The 11,022-nt window shown below is 35.1% G+C and overlaps 1 long non-coding RNA gene across 1 annotated transcript; it reads left to right on the plus strand.

The window, feature by feature from the left end:
* The first annotated feature begins 1,473 nt into the window (after nucleotides 1-1,473).
* On the plus strand, nucleotides 1,474-5,511 carry LOC147293301 (uncharacterized). The gene is made up of 5 exons (XR_015120464.1): nucleotides 1,474-1,862; nucleotides 2,075-2,137; nucleotides 3,156-3,186; nucleotides 3,398-3,469; nucleotides 5,173-5,511. It is a non-coding gene; the product is annotated as an uncharacterized LOC147293301 (long non-coding RNA).
* Nucleotides 5,512-11,022: the final 5,511 nt, after the last annotated feature.

Genomic DNA, 11,022 nt, shown 5'->3' on the forward strand with positions numbered 1-11,022 from the left:
CGATCCCCTTGTCAACCTCGCAGAGTTTGCCGCCGTCAAGGCCCGAGACGCTGCCGAAGCCTACTTCAAGCTTCACAATTTCAACATGGCAATCATGCAGGCCATGGCCGCCAAGCAATTCGACCCTGATTTGCTCGGCATCGACAACTTCATCACCGCCTACAAAGTTCACAAAGCCGTGTTCCACAAGAAAACCTGTTACCATGTTCTCGGCATCCCCAAAACCTCCTCGGCTGGTGCCGCTGCCGCCGTGGACTTTGAATCCATCAGAAAACAATACAAGAAGATGGCACTGGCTTTGCACCCTGACAAGAACGGCTCTGTTGCTGCGGACGGTGCCTTCAAGCTTGTCAAAGCGGCATGGGACATTCTCTCTGACCCTGCCAAAAGAGAGGCTTATGACAAGTCGTTGCATCCGACTCCGCGGTTCGGAGGAACTCGCAGAGCTGCTGCTGCTTCTTCCTCTGCAACAACTAGTGGTAGCCGCAAAAGGGCTGGAGACGATGATCAAAGGTGTTACAAGAGAAGCATTACCATAATAAGAAAATCAAATCCAGGCCAAAAGACAAGTAGTATTGAGATAGTATCACTACGTTTTCGTCGTTCTGGTTCTTGATTGATGTGCTACTAAAGCCTAGTATACTATACTATTGTTTTGTAATTTGGCTCCTTGACTTGAATTTTGGATGCTAAATTTGTATCAATTTTACCTACTTTTTATGCAATAACATGACTTTATTGATCGACTTAATGTTGAATCTCATCTTCCCCACTGTTCCCTTGTTCACACTTTTATATTATCTCTCGTTTTTATGTAAATATTTTATGTTCATATTTTTTTCAACAATGGGTGAGCAAATATACGATATTGCCCTATTTCGTGTTTTTTCTGCTTCAACTGCACATATAAGTGTATGACTAAAACTATGTTGCCTTGGGGTTTTGGTTGCTGATGGTCTTCCTTAATTTAGATTAGTTGTTGGCATGTTTTAGCAGCTTTAATTTGAATTTCTGCAGGGGTGCTTTGTTTCTTCTATTTTGGTTTTTGTTCTGTTAGTTCTGCTTTTGTTTGTTTGTAGGCTGTTGCAGTTGTATCTTGGTTTGGTACGTGTTTGTTTTTGCCTATTGTTTTTTGTTTCTTTAATGAAGTTTCCAATTGTCCACAAAAAAAAAAAAACCATGTCATCTTAGGATTTAGAGTAGAGCATTTTAAAGTTTAGTACTTATAGCTTATATATATGGAAAAAATTAACAATTGAATAGAAATTTTGGAATGGCATAGTCTAATATATAAATGCACGGAAATTCTATAATGACTGCAGGCATACAATGCCTTCAGAGTTTTAACCGTTGGATGAGATATATTTGATCTAACGGATGAGAAAAAAAACAAGGGCTGAATCGGTAGCCCATAATGAGAGAGAAAGAATAACCTCTGAACAAAACAAAAGAAATCCTTCTGAATCAGGGCAAGCAAAAAACGCAGATCTCATTTGCTTCTTTACCCTCTCTCTCCCGCACCCTTTCTCCGATCAAAACCCAGCCGTCCGGCGGCAACGTTGACAAAATCGGCCCCAAATATTCGTCTACCAGTTACCATGTCGAAATCCATGAACCAATTGAACTTCGTGACGGCCATTCGCCTTCTCCGGCGAAGTTGCGACACCGACCACCCAAGACATCGTCCTCTTGACACACTGATCGTCTGGGTGTCCTCCTTTAGACCTAAAATTCAATCATGAAGGAGAATCAAAGGAGAACAGATCCAACCCCTTCGCCGGCGATCCGAGTTTTCTAGCGGCTTCGAGGTCTCTCTCGGGGATCATGTATCAGGTCATGGTCGCTACCGGATCATTACAGAGGTATAATTGCGTCCGCATAGAGAGATTGTGAATCTTGTCAATTACCTTGCAATGGCTTTCTGAAATTTGTGTATTTAAATTCTCTTACTTGTATGGATTTCAGAGGAATTGGTTTTTCTTGCTATGCCAGAAAATGTAATTGGTTTTTTCCCCGATTTGGGTTTTCACATATAGCAATGTTCTATCTCAATATCATATTCTCTTTTGTCCAGGGATCTTTTGGTTTCATGTAGGAAGGTAACAGGGCAGAAGCCACTAAGGATTATATTTTACAGGTACATGTTTGTATTCCTAGGTCAGTCTGTGCAACAAAATTTAACATTGGCACTGCATGTTTGTAAAAAATACTTGGGTTACCCTTCAACTAGGTTGCTCTGTTCTTATTTGAATGGCAAATATTTCTGATCAGGGATGGCGTAAGTGAAGGGCAATTTTATGAAGCCTTACTGTATGCGTTTTATGCAATCCGAATTGTGATAATTGATTCATTTTGCTTCATTATCACTAGTATCAGAATGTTGGAGATAAAAAACGGAAATTTTTGTTGCAAGGAGCATCTAGATGTCTTAACACAATCATGACTCCATTATCAAATCAACTACATGTCTTAAAGCAATCTTGGGAATCCATTATCAGTTTACCCCTCCCCTCTAGAAAATAGTTATTAAAGAAAGAAAAACAAGGATTCAACAATTCAACTAGAAGAATATAGTCTGAACTTTTCTTAAAGAAGAAAGTACCCTTCATTGTTAATTTACTTGGCATAGAAGCCTACAGGCCAGTCATTCTAATTTACTTTCAATATACTTTTAGTTTCTCTCATTGTAGTTTTCTGTTATTTTTTAGTGTTTGTAAGAAGTGGGTATTGGTTGTTTAATTCTTGATTCCTCACCCAGAGGTAATGTTGCTTTTTTCTTTTATTTATTTATAATTTTTGTATGAGTGTTTTATATGTTGAGGAGGAGCAGGTGTATTCTTTATTTTCTGTCATGTTCAAACAATGGATACTGCAGGCAGAAATTTATAGCTATCCATATGTTGTGCAATTACATTCATTCATGATGCAGTAAGCCTTTAGTTGTTCTTTTGATGATCCACCTTTTTTTCTTTTGGATGTGAATGTATATTCAACGTAAAGGTGTTGTGGCTAGAGGATTATAGCTTAGTATATCTCACTCTTTTTTTTTTTTTTTTTTTTTTGTCAATAATTTTTTGAAACTTAGCATGACTTCAATTTTGTACAATTTTGTGGCTAATGGTGAAAATGAATGTTTTTTATATTTTCTCTCAAAGGTGAAACTATGGGCTGCTCTCGAGCTATAAGGTATTTTTGAGATATTTCCATTACGAAACCTCAAGTCAGCAGTAGCTTAAGTGCATAATTTCACTCAGTTCTTGATTTGCTGCTAATTATATTTAGCTACCCACTCATTTTTACCCTGGTCTCCTTAATTAATTCATTACAAGTATGCCCACAAGTTTATGACTCTGCTCCCCATTTGCTTGACCTTTTTTTTTTTTTTTTTTTCATGAAGGACTCCTGGTTAAGCAAACCAACATTCACATTTAAAGAAGTAAATCTGAAGGTGTTTGATCTGCAAGACAAGGTATTGTTGCAATTATGTTTCTGGATTAAGAAAATAATTGCTATGTTCTTTTCTTCCACTTCAAATTTCAAATTTCATTTATGCATATATTCAAATCTCAACCATGTTCTTTTCTTAATGATATGAAAAAAGTGATTCATAAATGTAGTTTGTTATTGTATGCAATTTGATAACAAAGTCATCTTTATTGAAGCATCCCAAATAATATTTTAGATATAATGTTTCAATACTTTAACTTTCTCGTTTCATTTTTTTAATTTTAATCACAGCCTATTTTATGTCATCATTTTCATCTAATTACAATATTATAACATTTTACCTTTTCATCCATTACAATATTTGTCCGCGGCATCAAATATTTTTTGTTTGCCTTTTCTTTGCGTTTGCTTGCTTGCCTTCTGTTTTTCTTCCTGGGTTTGGTTTGCTTGGTCGTCTGCATTGACCTGCAAGGTTGTCGAGCCTGTGAGTTTGTTTTGGGGGTGGCATTGTTATCAAATTCCCTCCACTTAATGCATGTGAATTTAAGCTTGCTAATTTTTTCCCTTTATGTTGGCAAACATGGCAGTCTTTGATTTTCGTTATGGACTTGATTTCATTTGGTTTGCAACCCTTGAAAGGTTGGTTATGTCTAAGGCTGGTCTTGAAAGTAGGCAAATGAATGAGATAACTATATATCTCAGGCCGTCGAATATTTAGGACCCCAAAATTTTATAAATCCATTGTATATTATGTCTGCTTTTGGCAAGTTTCTACCTAAACAAATGTTAATAAACACATAAACATGTTGTGAAATCATTTATTTTATCTTCAGGTTTCTTAAATAGTTGATGACATGCCCAAGAATAAGATGGTTTAATGGTGAATATTGACTATGTATAGATATAGCTACTTACCTGGCTACAGACGTCGCTTAATTGATTTTGAAAGCTAATTCATGAGGTTTCTCAATTCAATTGTCCAACGTAAAATGGACATGCAGTCATTTGGGCCACGACTTTAAGTCTCTTAAAATAGAGATTAGGCTTTCTGGTTTTCTTTTTTCCGTTGGTGAGGGGTGCTGTGGAAAAGTGGTTCCACTTTTTTGCCTTCTTATATAGATTATGATTTTAGTAGGTATCGATTCATGATTAAAATACTCTGATTAATCAAACACTTTGATTAAAATATTATGATCATTTTGAATTAGTAGATTATACTTCTGTATTGTTCAGTAAGTTAGAGGTTCTTCCTTTGTTCTCAAAATTTGCATTTAAATACATTTTTACAAATCAGTTAATTTGTACTACTGTGCAAAATTGCTTTTGACTGTTGATCTTTATGCTTAATATATTAATTAGTATAAGTTACCAATTATCATAACATTTTAACTTGCAAATGCAAATAAAAAACATTTAAAAAAAAGGTACAATTAGGATTGGTTTGGCTGATTGGAACCTCAATTGCATCCAGCTTTAGTATGCCCCAAATTTCATACACTTGCTCCACATTTTATACACTAGCTGCACATTTGCACATTTTATAGGCTTGATACAGATTATTATGCATTGGTTGAAAATTTGTTTTTTTTTTTTTTTAGACTTTCTTTCCTTGCATTGGTATCAAATTCTGAAATGAAGTTCATTCTTATCTTACAGCTGCTTTAAATTGGTTAGAAATCTCATGTCCCCTTAAATGAAGTTCATTCTTATTTTTCAAATTTGCAGCCAAGCACAAAAAAAGCCCCTCACAGAAGGCAGCCAGCAAGAACAACAGCCCCCCTGTCCCACAAAGCAATGAAGAGAAGAATACCCCAGCACGAGAGATTTAAAGCCCTCAAACATACTTCTTGGGGATGACATGAGGGCGAAGGTTGTTGACTTTGGTTTGGTTAATACATAAAGGGGTATTATTGCAGCTGGCATCAAAATACAAGCATGTGTATTGGCAAACTCTGTATTGGCATTTTTTGGTACTTGATGTGTAAATGTGGATATGTTGTCAAAATATGTAGACACTTTGGTAAATATTATGTTTGGATACACACGGATGTTTTCTTCAGTGATATGCCCTTATTAGCATATTGTGATACATGAACATTTGGAGTAAATATTATTGCAATGTCAATCTATTCCAGCCCGATGTGCAATTGCTGTATCAAATTGGCAGTTTGACACCCCTGTTTGACAATCACATTTAGACATGCAATCAATTTATATTTTAAAACTTTTAGAATACATATGTTGTGGTTTACAAAAACATAAGATGTTTTCTTGTCAATCTAAAAGGATCTTTGAGTACCGATATTGACCTCTAATATATTGTCTTAGTTAATTTTGATCAATATACTTGATATAGTATATAGTGGGATGACCGGAAGTGCTTTGGCCATTTATTGGACGCTTCCAAAAGAAATTACCAGTTTTCACCCTACAAAGTTGAAGTGGAAATCAAAAGTACCATTCCCTGCCCAAAAACTTAAAATTGAAACCAAATTTGCTTCCCCTCCCAAAAAATGTGATTTTATGAAACTAAAATTCATTCCCCGCCCAAAATATTGAAATTGAAACCAAAATTTCTTCCCCGCCCAAAATTATTAAAATTAACCCACCCAAGTTGAGAAAAAAAAAAACACACTGTTATTATGTCATTTATTTTTACTTAGCGTGTATAGCCTTCGCAATCAGCCTTTAATTTATGAATCATCACCTAGTTGTTGAAGTTAATGTCTAAGTTGATTTATGCATAACACAAAAGTTCTGAAAAATGTGGCTCAAGTCAACATTTTCAGAAAATTCTACCTACTTCTGCTCAAAGGCAAAACTTTTGGACGTAGGAGGACAATCGATCTATATGCATCCCGAAAATTATGACAATTAACTGTTTGAGACGTTACTTTTTCATGTGCTTGGAATGAGTAGATTAACTGGGGGTTCTAATCATTATTTCAGAAATTGAGGATTAAAATTAATAAGTTCATGTTCGTTAGTAAATATTCAGGCACTCCAATTTAAACTAGCATAGGATAATTGGGTATGTTAGACTAGACAAATACATTCCTTTTGTGAAAGATGCTGAAAAAATACTGCAATGGGCAGGGGCTTGCCTCTATAATAATATATCTTCATGTTAAAATTGTGTGAAGAAGCAACCTTGCCTCCAGACCTATTGCAGAGGCAGAGTATCTTGCCATTGTGTGGTCTGCAACGTCTCAGCAATCAACACATGAAGATTGACTAGTATTTCATACCAAGTGTGTTCAAGCTAGTTGCTGATATTTTCCAAACCACTTCCAATGGTCCCATTATGTTCTCCAAGGATCAAAATTGGTCTCTGAAACTCTCCGTGCTTTTGGAACATGTATTTGAACAAATATTGATTAGTTAAATGAATGGATGAAATTTTTTATGAATGGATGGATTTTTGTTGAATGGATGGATTTTTATGAGAGAATGGAATATAAATAACATTTATAACATCCAAATCCCATTAAAAATTGACATGTATAATCTTGTTTATTTATATCAGTTTCAGGAGGTTTTATACATCGAAAAAACTTGATTACGATTTCCAATCTTGTTTTGGATATCAGTTGGGCTGAAAAAACAAATGGCATTTGCTTTGTTCTTTTGACAATTCATCCATTGCGTTTGATCTGATGAAATGATTTTAAACGATTCGACAAGGACTGCTCAGGATCCCAATTATAACAGCATTATTCAATGATTAAAAAACAGAAAAAGATTTTGGTTAATACATAAAGGGGCAGCAAAATACAAGCATGTGTATTGGGAAAATATGTATTGGCACTTTTGGGTACTTGATATTCAACAAATTTTACCCAACTCAAGAATGCCTAAACATTTTGATACAATATTGATTAAAAATGTAAAACACATGTAAATGTGTAATGTATATAGTTTTAGACTTTTAGTATAAGGTTTTTAATTAAACTTGTTAATACTTAATACCTTAAAAAATTTGATCTAAAAAAAACCCCCTACAAAATTTAAAATTCAAAAAACTAAAACTGAAAATCACTAAAACAAAAAAATTAAAACACAAAATATTGAAATTGAAACCAAAAAAATTCCATCCTCGCCCAAAATATAAAATTAACCCACCCAAGTTGAAAAAAAAATGAACCTCTGGCGCGTCTCCAGACTTGTAAAATAGTGTAATTTTGAATTGCATGTCAAAACCTGATTGTTAAACAGGAGCTTGTATTTAGCACTCTGAGAATGCAATTGCTCTTTCGTGTATACACAGTTGCAGTGCGAAACCTTTTTTTGGCCCAGTGATGAAGTTACCATTTTCTTGAGATTTGGTTCAAGAAAATGGTAACTTGGATTAAGAAAATGGTAACTTACAATTCATTGAGAAAAAGTTACCATTTCTTGAGAAAAAAATCAAGAAAATGGTAAGTTTGGTCACGCTGGGGCTGGATTACCACTTTTTTGAATGAAGTTACCATTTTCTTGATCAATTGATCAAGAAAGTGGTAACGTGTTTTGCTTCACTGATTCCGTTACCATTTTCTTGATATTTGGTTCAAGAAAATGGTAACTTCGATCAAGAATGTGGTAACTTACCATTTCTTAAGAAAATGTTACCATTTCTTGAGGAAAAAAATCAAGAGAATTGTAACTTTGGTCAAGATTGGCCTTAGTTACCACATTCTTGAACTAAGTTACCATTTTCTTGATCGAACGATCAAGAAAGTGGTAACATGTTTTGCTTGGCTGATTTGGTTACCATTTTCTTGATGTTTGGTTCAAGAAAATGGTAACTTGGATCAACAAAATGGTAACTTACCATTTCTTGAGAAAATGTTACCATTTCTTGAGAAAAAAAATCAAGAAAATTGTAACTTTGGTCAAGGTTGGGCTTGGTTACCACTTTCTTGATCAAAGTTACCATTTTCTTGATCGAACAATCAAGAAAGTGGTAACGATTTTTTCTTGGCTGATTTGGTTACCATTTTCTTGAGGATTGGTTCAAGAAAATGGTAACTTGGACCAAGAAAATGGTAACTTACCATTTCTTGAGAAAAAATTACCATTTCTTGAGGAAAAAAATCAAGAAAATGGTAACTTTGTTCAAGGTTGGGATTGGTTACCACTTTCTTGATCAAAGTTACCATTTTCTTGATCAAACAATCAAGAAAGTGGTAACGTTTTTTGCTTGGCAAATTTGGTTACCATTTTCTTGAGGATTGGTTCAAGAAAATGGTAACTTGGATCAAGAAAATGGTAACTTACCATTTCTTGAGAAAAAGTTACCATTTCTTGAGGAAAAAAATCAAGAAAATTGTAACTTTGATCAAGGTTGAGATTGGTTACCACATTCTTGAACTAAGTTACCATTTTCTTGATCGAATGATCAAGAAAGTGGTAACGTTTTTTGCTTGGCTGATTTGGTTACCATTTTCTTGAGGATTGGTTCAAGAAAATGGTAACTTGGATAAAGAAAATGGTAACTTACCATTTCTTGATCTAAAGTTACCATTTCTTGAGGAAAAAAATCAAGAAAATGGTAAGTTTGGTCAAGCTTAGGCTGAGTTACCACTTTCTTGAACCAAGTTACCATTTTCTTGATCGATTGATCAAGAAAGTAGTAACGTGTTTTGCTTGGCTGATTTGGTTACCATTTTCTTGATGTTTGGTTTAAGAAAATGGTAACTTTGATCAAGAATGTGGTAACTTACCATTTCTTGAGAAAATGTTACCATTTCTTGAGGAAAAAAATCAAGAAAATTGTAACTTTGGTCAAGATTGGCCTTTGTTACCACATTCTTGAACCAAGTTACTATTTTCTTGATCGAACGATCAAGAATTTGGTAACATGTTTTGCTTGGCTGATTTGGTTACCATTTTCTTGAGGATTGGTTCAAGAAAATGGTAACTTGAATCAAGAAAATGGTAACTTACCATTTCTTGAGAAAAAGTTACCATTTTTTGAGGAAAAAAATCAAGAAAGTGGTAACTTTGGTCAAGATATAATTTTGTGATTGCATGTTCAAACCTGATTGGCAAACAGGAGCTAGTTTTTAATACTCCGAGAATGCAATTGCCTTTTCATCTATATACAGTTGCATGCGTAGGTGGTTACCACATTCTTGATGTGAATTTACCATTTTCTTGAATTTAAGATCAAGAAAATGGTAACTTGGATTTTAGGCAGTTTTGTGAAGTTACCACTTTTTTGATGCATCCCTCAAGAAAGTGGTAACTCTTAGTCAAGATTTGGTAACTTACCAAATCTTGACTGAGTTACCACATTCTTGGGGGATGCATCAAAAAAATGGTAACTTCACAAATCACACAGAATTCCTGGCCATTTCACTCTCCATTCAAAATAAATAACGTAGCCTCACCCAGACCCTCTCGCGCCGCCCTCGCCCTCTCAGTCTCTCACTTTCTCACTGAATCCTCGCCCTCTCAGTCTCTCACTCTCTCCATGAATCCTCGCCCTCTCGCCACCCTCGATCTCGCCATCCTCTCACCGAAAACTCAGAAACCCATCCCAGAAAGATCAGACACTCTCTCACCGTCCTGGCACTGTCGTTCAATCCCACCCATCATACCAGAAAACTCAGACCCTCTCTCACTGAGTTTCGAAACCTAGAAACCTAGAAAACTCACACTCTCTCTCTCACCGATTTCGATCTCTCAGAAACTATAAAACTCCGACTCTGTCTCTCTCACCCAGGTTAGGGCTTCGATTTGTTTACATTTGATTTTGTAGATTTATTCATATGTCAAACTCTCTATCTCTTTCATGAAATTAATATTTGGATTTTGAACTAATTTATCACTTGCAGCAATTTAATTAATCTGAAGCCAAGACACCTTGAATGACAAATATTTCTGCGCAGGGATGACCTGTGTTTATGCAGGTTGAATTATGTGAGTTGTCAACTTCAATCCCAAATCCCTTTTATCCCTGTGCACCACTGACATCTGGGAAGCAGAGTATGAAAACAAATTGGCACTGCTAAATCAAAAGGAGAATCGGTATATTCATTTTTCTAAGGTTCTCCTCTGTGTGTTTGTTTTTGTTAGGAATAAGTTTGACTATGACTATGCACAGTGGACAATTACATGCATTAGTTTTATTAAAGAGTGGACAGTTTAGGAATATATGAAGGATTATCACAGTGCACACCTTTATTTCTTGATTCTGAATATCATCTTTTCTTTGACCTCTGATATATGAAGGATTACTACCTTTCCAATTAATTGATTGCGTACTATTTTTTCGTGTGGCAATAAGAGTTTTTTCATTTGTAGTGAATAGTTATAGCTTTCCCTTTTTTCTTTTTAATTTGTGCAAGGAAAAAGAAAAGTGGGGTTTGTTTTTATGCTCTTTTTCTTTTCAAAATCTTGGAAAGGGGGGGGGGGGGTGGGAGGAGGAGTACGTAAGTGGGGCTGATTTGTCAGGCTATTTTATTTTCCATGAAGGTTTAAAATTAGATATACTTTACGATGATGAGGTTCCGTTGAAATTATTCAGAAACTTGATCAGGTGGAGAGCAATATTTCTAAATAACTGGAAGGTATGAGGATAAGAAACTT

Source organism: Dryas octopetala, chromosome 2, assembly GCF_963921425.1.
Source record: "Dryas octopetala chromosome 2, drDryOcto1.1, whole genome shotgun sequence".
Lineage (NCBI taxonomy): Eukaryota > Viridiplantae > Streptophyta > Magnoliopsida > Rosales > Rosaceae > Dryas > Dryas octopetala.